Here is a 9684-nt window from a genome sequence, read left to right as displayed (position 1 = left end):
AAAGTATAACGAGGGGTATATTTAACCCTTTTCTGATAGTACATGGATATATTTGACCCTTTTCTGAATTAATTTTAAAAAATAACTGAATTATGTTGATTATTGGTGCCTAGTCTGGTTCTAGATCTTCAAGCTTATTCCTTCTGCACCTACACCATTTGGTGGACCTGGTCAAACATGGATTTATTGACTTCCCGTACGAAATATCTATTAATTAATTTTTTTTTACTGTAGATCACAGTTCATTTGCATGGATGTTGTTGACGGGGATGTTTGGGTTAGAAGATGTGGCATAACGACTCATCATCACTTGTTTGAACATTGATGCTTATGGTCCTTCTTCAGTCTGAATATTAAACAACACTTTGATCATTCCTCAGTTACACTCTTTGAAATAAAGCTAAGAGGTGGTCGTTTTAATTAACTTATGTTTCTGGTGGAACGATTTATAATTAGTGATTTACCTAGTGAGCATTATCTTGATAAGGTCTACTAGCTTTGGTATTGTCTGAAAATTTCGACACTGTAGGTGTATGGGACAAAATTCGGGATCAGCAGATACGCCAACAAGATCGTCACACGTGGAGGCATGGGACCAGCTAAGGAATGACTTCAGACGTTGCCTGGGACTTTGTGGCCGTTGATACCTCGAGATGACAAGGAAAGTAGGGGCTCATCAGGTGAGAGAGCCATTGGAACGAGGCCATCATATACGCGTCTAGTGCCCGCTAACAGCCGGGGTGCACTCTCAACAACTCGTCACATATGTCTGTCTCAAGCTTCACAACACTGTGTAATAGGATGTTTACATTGTTGGCCCGTCATATCATTTGTACTTTCACATTGAGAAGTATAAGGCTTGTGTAAATAAATATACCTTCTTGAAGAAGGAATAGGCATCTGATCCATTACAGTTATAATCCTAAAAACTCCATTTTTGAGCATTGAATACAAACAATTTTCTCTTTACATATTCTAGCATTTTGTTCACTTACTTTTCAATTGTTTACATTCAAGTATCTAAGCTATTTTCAGCTTGAGCCGAGAAGAGAGTTTTGTGGTCGATGACGATCCACTTATCTTTAATCCCATTTCTAACAAACATAATTGATTATCCTAAAATCATTTTAAGAGGTAAACAGTTTGGCGCCGTCTGTGGTGATAGACAGTTGTGGTGTTGTCTCGATCTATTATCAAAACTCTTTTCAAATCCTAATCATGACTGGGAGAACAACAACATACTTGTGGGCAACCTACGCGACATCATTGATGACCCTTAACATGTCCTCCCACCGGAAAATCTACTGAATCCGGTAGACCTTATGAATGTAAGGGTCTCTGAGCACTATGGTGGCCCTGAGCGAGCTAGAGCGAGAGAGAGAGAGAGAGAGAGAGAGAGAGAGAGAGAGAGAGAGAGAGAGAACGGAAGAGAAGAGGACTAGGCCATTTCACGGATGGGCCAGGTCAGGCATCCTAGCAAGGACAGAATCCCTAGTGACCCAAGTGAGGATGGGGAGATTTATTACAATGAACGCCCTAAGAAGAAAGGCCGATGACCCCACTCCAAGGTAACAGTGATGTACAAAAAGGAAGATTCCACTATTGAGAAGGCCATGACAACTATGGTCATATCACAAAATGTGTTCATGCAACAATGGAGCAGGTCATGACCACTCTGGCTAACCACACGCTGTCCGAACTCCCGTAGCTGACCAGGGTGCAGTAAGAGTCCTCGAGAATTTTGGGGTTGGGGGCACGCGGGTCCGAAGCCAAGAAAATGACATAAAATTTATAGAATGAAGCTCTCCAGACTAAAAAAAGAACTCAACGATCACATGTACTAAATACCAGGAGCCCAATCGATTGTCAAGGGAGGAGGCGCTAAAAAGTACGGAAAGCTATAGTTCAAATTGAGTGTTGCCCTAGAATCGATCTCGAAGAGGTTCAAAATGCTTGACATACCAAAGTACGATAGGACAACGGACTTGAAAGAACACGTGTCAACCTTCGAGATCGCCATCACTAGAAACGACTTGTTTCCACACGAAGTCAAATCCGTTATGCTAAAAAATTCGACCAAACGCTCATATAGGGAGTAGTTTCTTGGTATACTCATTTACCTGAAAGTACTATTGACTCTATTTCTATGCTTGCAGATTCTTTCATAACAGCCCGCACGGGAGGGATCGAAACGCTCAAAGAGGATGTCTTCACAATAAAGCAGCGCGAGGGAGAGTTGCTCAGGAGCTTTGTGGAAAGATTTCAACGGGAGAGAATGATGTTGTTAGTCATCTAGAAGGGTTGGGCTATAGCTGCTTTTGTCAATGGCTTAAACCCAAACAGTTATGATGCTTCCCATAAGCTGAAGGAAAGCTTGAGGGAGTTCCTGGCCAAAATATGGAATGAAGTGAATCACCGATATACGGCCAAGATGCGTATCGAGGGCGACTTGAAAGTGACGGTACCTATTAAAGTGAAAAGTCATTTTCTAGAGAAATTCAAGAACGTAGCAAGCCTCAACCAGAAGAACTAGAGGGACTGATTCGAACCTACTATGCAATCAAACTGTTAGGGAAAATGCAAGGTCAAGAAAGACAAGAGATAATCGATGCAAGTTAGAAGAGAGGTGCCCAACATTCCAGACTGGTTCATAAAGGCTCAGCCTCCCAAGCTATCTAACCATAATTTCAATATTGGGCCCGTAGAGCTAGTCACAACAATGAGGGGTATGAAGGAAGCCAAATTCCCAAAGGACATCCGTTTTAACTCGGACAGAAGAAATATGGACTTATAGTGCCATTATCACAGCACTCACGGCCACCCGATGAAAGATTGCACAAACTTATAAATTGAGGTGGCATAGCTGCTCAGGGCCGGTCACCTAAAAGATACACTAGCGATCGGGCAAAAATCAATTTAAGCAGGAATTGAGATGGCGAGAAACTGAGAACACACCAATAACAGTGCGCATGTGTTATACCCCGTATTTTTAGACGCCGAGATTTTTCGCAAAAGAATCGACACGAGTAAAGACGGAACCCTTCCCGGACACGAAATAGAAACTTTTAATTTTCAATTTTAATTAGAACATAAATTATTTATAAATTGTAATTAGTGTAAAAATGTTATTATTGGAGATTGGGAATTAATTAATTGTGATTAGAGTATTAGACAATATTTAATGATTAATTAAGAATTTATTAGCTTAATTCGATTTTTGTGGGTCCCACCCGATTAATCTTCAAAAAAAAAAACTTAAACTTATAATAATAATAATAATGAAACAATGCAATGGTGACTCAACATAGGGGGGGGGGGGCACGTGTAGGGAAATAGGAAACCATATATATATGGTTAAGTCATGAACAAGATGACCATTTCCATTCATTTGTTGCAAATTAAATTGTAGAGAAAGAAAATATGGTCATGGCTGCATTCGACCAGCATGGCTATTGAAGGAAAAAAATTAAATTTTGTTGCTTGATAAAAATTCTAAGGTGAAGGAAAAGAAAACTTGGAGATGGAGAGAACATGGCTCTCGGCCATGGTTGATTTTCTTGCAAGCCTATGATCTTGATTCTAATTGATTTTCAAGGTGTTCTAGCTGAATTGGAAGGACAATTGTAATGTAAAAGTGTTCCTTAAGGCAACAAGAACAAGTGTTAATTTCAAATTAGCAATCCTAGCCGTTGAAGGGTCAAGTGGTAAGGTAAGAATTAATCACTTCCTATATGTTTTGGGGTGAGTTTGGATGCATTGTAAACATATATAAACATGAATTAGATGTGTAAAAAAAAATGGTGTAGTTGGGAAAGCTGTCCAAGCCGTGGACTGTTCTAGGAAAAAAAAATGGACTGATTTTACTTAAAATTTTGGTTGTTGTTGTTATGGATTGCATGGTGAGAATGAAGGCTTAATGGTTCAAGTTGGAGTTGTAATTATTTGTGTGCTATTGTAGAAGCTAATACGATGTTAATATAGTTTCTTACATTTATATGAATAATATTGTAACGTGTGGATTGTTGGTGTAGTTCATGAAATCGGAAGAAAAGAATGTGTTGTTGTTATCCTTGTCGAACTTGAAAGATGAATTGAGCCGTGTAGGGGCTGTTCTAAATAGGCATGGAAAATTTAATTTAAGTTGCATTATGGTTGTGATTATCATAGATTGTATGATGAAGGGTTTAGAAAGCAAAATTTGAAATTGTGTTGATACGAACATGTTTTTGTTCTTGTTGAATTGAAGGAATTGGAAATATAATTGTATCCATATATTGTTATTGGTATTTCTGTGTCAACAGGATAGCAATTGGAAATTTGGGATAGGTGAACATATAGGGGAAGTGCTGCCGAATTTTCGCTAAAATTTTAGATAATAGAAAACCTAAGCGAGAATATATATAGACTGAAATGTAGGTCCTATAAAAGAATGAACTATAGATTTGCGAACTAGAAAATGTAGTTACTAACGATAACGTCACTTTTATATAATTAGGCGAAAAGAGCGACGAGGCAAAAAGGATTCACGAATAGTCGCCGACAGGTATGTAAAACTGTCCTTTCTTTCTTTCGGCATGTCTTAGATTTAAGTGATGACTGATATGAAATTTGGGGCAATTCCATTCATAAGCTCTGAGTGATATTTATGATTCTTATTCACTTCTTGATATTACAATTCTCAAGTGATTGAGCCTCCCTCTTCAGTTTTTTTGTACGTTGGTTAATAGTCGATATATATCCGTTCCTATTCTTAGGAACTCTATGATAACTAGTGATTGGTTTTCTATAAGGTGTTTCATACTATAGTGACATATGACTATGATCCTTAAGGCTTTGTGATATACTTATGATGACATTCAAGGGATGTTTAATATGTTCCGTGTGATATTCAAAAGGTATTTAATACAACTATTGTCCTGATTTTCAAATGGTAATTCGTGTTGATTATCCTAATGAGTCTTTGAGAATGTTTTTAAACTGCATATAGTTTCTCACTACTCTGCTCGTGCATACCTCAATATGTCTTTCACTGAGTCCCGGGCCAGGACACGTTTTCGTGCACAGCTTCACTGCATTGTTCATCGAGTCCCTCACTAGAGGGCCGGGACACGTTATGTATATGTATATGATGATATGATGACATGATGATATGGGGATGGCGGCCAGGATGGCACATGATGATCTTATTCACCGAGTCCCTCACTAGAGGGCCGAGACACGTTATATATATATATACATGATGATGATATGATTTTATTTTCCGAGTCCCTCACTAGAGGGCCGGGACACGTTATACATATGCACATAAACAAGATGATTCTCTAATGTTGACATTAAGTTTCATAACGAGTTAAGTCTGATATTGACACCATGATTTATGATTCAAAGGTAAGCCTTGTGGTTTTCTGGTTATTGTACTGGTTTTCTGTACTCCTCACTTCAGTATGATCCTGTTTATTGTATTTATGCTTTACATGCTCAGTACATATTCCGTACTGACCCCCGTCTTCGGGGGGCTGCGTTTATGCCCGCAGGTACAGATGCTCACGTTGGTAACCCGCCAGCTTAGGAGTCCTACTCAGCTATCTTGGAGTGCTCCCTTGTCCTGGAGCCTAACTTTTTGGTACAGATTCTCCTGTTGTATATATGTGTCTATTCAGGGGTACGGCGGGGCCCTGTTCCGTCATATGATACTGTTGTTACTCTTAGAGGTCTGTAGACATATGTGTGGGTTGTGTATCGATGTTGTTCAGTTGTGTCTATATGGCTTATGTTTTGGGACATTCCCATTCGTACTGGCAGCGTTGTCGGCTTGCGTAGATATATATATATATATATATATATATATATATATATATGTATATGTTTTGAGAAGTAATGTGTTATGATAGCCTTGTCGGCTCGTGTATGGCGGGGATGTTCCTTATATATTATGAAAGCCTTGTCGGCTTATGTACCATAATGTCTGTTAAAAGTTGTAACTCCCCAGGAGACAGGTTGTTGTGATACGTCTAAATAATGCGACAGTTTTGAGACGACGTCTTACCTTGGTATTGATAAGTCTGTATTATGCTAGTTGCGGATGATTACAGTTAATAGGTACATACGAGTGTCCAGCTCGGGCACTAGTCACGGCTTACGGGGTTGGGTCGTGACAAAAGTGGTATCAGAGCAGTTCGTCCTTGGAGTGTCTACAGACCGTGTCTAGTAGAGTCTTGTTTATCGGTGTGTTGTGCACCACATCTATAAACAGGAAGCTACAGGACATTTAGGATGTTACCTTTCTTTCATATCTAAGATCGTGCGATAGAGCCCAGCCATAGGAAATGAAATTCCCTTTACTAACATTTGATTTCAGCTGAAGAACGACATCAACAGATGAAAGCGACCGATGACATTGGAAGCTACACAACACGCAGGTAGGAAATGGTGCGAAGGAGGTATGTCGGATAAGGTAAGAATAATGGAATACGATCGAAATATAAAGTTGAAGGATGAAAGAGAAGGTAGATATGAAGATATAACAGGACAGGTCGTTAAAGGGTCAGGTATGTCCTGAGGTGCGATATGACATGTAAGTCCTGACACCTTTGTAACTTTTATTTGGAATTGGGATCCCCTGTGTGGCTATGATACGATATGATATGTGCGTATATATGTTGGCCATGTGAGGCATTGTTGGTATTTCCTGCGTGCAGGTTCTGGGATAGTAAGAATTACAGAGGAGACTCTGCCCAAATTTTCCCAAAAGTAGGAAAAAGAAAAGAATGAGACACAAGTTCATAATAGGTTATGGAAGGGTGACACCAGTACGGTAAATCTATCATGTTGGACTAGAAAATTAACAAAATATACCCCCACCTCATGCATAAGAGGCATCATTCTTATTTGGGGGACGTTGTGTTGAAGAAGCTTATATGAGCAGCAGAATTTGGAATTCATTTGAATGGATGAGAATACCCACAGTCACATTTTTGCCTTAGAAAAAAAAAAGAGCTTATATTGAAGGACGAAAACGTCCGGTAAAGTACAAAGCATACAATAAGCAGTCTGTGAACTAAACGGTTCGTCCACGACTCAAGAATAAACTTGGAGATGAACTATGTGCATCAAGCACTAGAAGTCCTGTGGTGATTGTTAGATCCTAGTTTTTGTCACGACCCGTCTAGGGGCCGTGACGAGTACCCGATACTTGTACCGAGCACCCCTTGTCTATCGTTTTACCTTTACCTCTTAGCAAGCCATGTAAACAGAGCCATTTTTTTTTGAACATTAACATTAGCGGCGTCATTCTGAACATAGACTAATAAACTTCGTTATCACTTATACATCAACATTAACATGCCAAAACACCATATATCTAACTGTACTTAATTGACTGTACATAACTGTCTACGAGCCTCTAGACGTAGTACACTTATACATAGAAAGGGCTGAGTACTGCTGTGCCCGAATATATATACACAAAATAGTACCAAGGAAGTGAGGCTCCGGAATAACTGGAGCACTGTCAACACTGCTGGTAGAGCTTCTAAGTATCAAATCCGCCTGTCTGCTGACCTGCGCGGCATGAAACGCAGCGTCCACAAGAAGGGACGTCAGTACGAATAGTGTACCGAGTATGTAAGGCATGAATAGTAATATACAGAAAATATGAATCATGTATAATGACATAAGAGAGTTACAACACATGTCCTGGGATAGAAACATAACCTGTATATATATACCCTTGGCAGGTGCTATGCGTACTTAGCTTTCCTTTAAGAATATTTCCTTGTTCATATACATATACATATAAAATAGGACATCTCATATTGCCGAGGCGTCGGCAGCCGATCCATTTAACCATAAATATACACATCCCGCGTCCGGGACGATATCATATCATGTAATGCCAACTGATCAGGTGGATATGCGTTCATAACGCTCTGCCCTTACCTCCATTTCCCCCGTATACATATGCATATATTATGTACATATATCAACGTCTATAGCTCTCTAGCTCTTTTATCATATACATATACGTGTGTCATGTAGGTACATCAGCGTCTATAGCGCTCTGGTGCTTTTATCATATACATATACGTGTGTCATGTAGGTACATCAGCGTCTATAGCGCTCTAGCTCTTTCGTCATGTGCATATTTTAAAAATATATACGCATATCCTACATACATTTACATGTCTTATATGCATTTACGTATCCTATAAACATATATCTCATATGCACGCAGGAGAGCCCAAAGAAGCATCATGTAGTCATCGGAGTGACGTAAAGTCGGTGACCTCCGATTACATTATAGAATACTCGTGATCGCTTTGTCTCACCTTGAAGGAACGAGTATTTTAAGGTGAGACTATCAACGGGGAATAATATTAAAGTAAACGTAGAATGAAATCGGGGCATCATAGATGACAGTTCATAGACTTTGAAATCTTTTAGAAAATAAAGTCATAGCTAGGAAATATAAATAATATTCAAAAATTAGTTTATCATTTTCATGTTTACATAAGATACTTAGCTTAGTCATCTTAGTCATAGAGTCGTTCCGGTAGTACGTATCATAGGCATATTCTCTTATCTAACATCATTGTTATCATTATCGTCATGGAAGTGCCCTCGTTAGAGGAGTCATAGTATTTATCATTTGGTAACGAAATCGGGATCAAAGGTTCCCTTTGGATTCACTTCAAGTAAGTCAAGCAAGACTGTAAGGAAAAATCCGAGAGTAGCGGGCCCACCTCGGGTCGGATGGGGTGACGTATATGATTTACATATATTACGTGTCATGTCATTACTTGTGAGGGTCCTAGGGTAATCGGGTCCCACTTATGCAAGTTCTAGGGGTTTAAGAGGTCTTTCCATCATTTGCACACTTTCTAGTTCAATTCTATTGAACAAAAAGTGGAAAACTTTAGGTGCGGATTCCGGGGAACCGAGTTGTCCCCGAGGCTCGTACCCAACTTATTTCAACTAAGACATGCCATAGAAAGAAGGGTGAAGCCTTACATACCTCTTTCCGCTTCTTTTGCTATTCCGAATTCACGTTGCAATCTCGTCAAAATCTGCAAATTGGTCACATTTACCCAAACTTTCATTAGGGTACTTAGAGTTAGAATCTTAAGGAACCACTTGGCTACCGAAATTTCGGCAGCACTTCCTCTGTAAATATACCATCCTCAACATTCAACATAGCCAAATTCTCATCAATCACAATCCGGGAATTCAAACCCGGCCAAACTTTTAACATAATTCAACAATCACACTAAAAATTCACATATTCCATTCAAGGTGCATTCCAACACTTCAATTAACATTCTACCTCCTTCAATACTCTCCAATTCCAATGAAACAACAATAACCTTATAATACATATATTCGAACAACATCATAGTAATACCATTACATGTCTTCCATACAAAAACATTATTTTCAACTTACACAAACTTCCAATTGCCAATACTTCACCAAACTTATCAAGTCTTTATTTGCGATATAACATCTACAACACAACGATTAAGATATTAATTACAACTCGCTCATTATTCTTTCACAACTCACCAATATACACGACTATACATCAAGTATACACGGCCACATATACCATGCACACTCACACGGCTCCAACATGTATACACCACTACAATCTCTCGAAACTCAATCAACTTCCATTTTCCACATATC

The sequence above is a fragment of the Lycium barbarum genome, chromosome 2 (genome assembly GCF_019175385.1).
Source record: "Lycium barbarum isolate Lr01 chromosome 2, ASM1917538v2, whole genome shotgun sequence".
Classification (NCBI taxonomy): Eukaryota; Viridiplantae; Streptophyta; class Magnoliopsida; order Solanales; family Solanaceae; genus Lycium; species Lycium barbarum.
Note: the sequence above shows the minus strand (reverse complement) of the source record.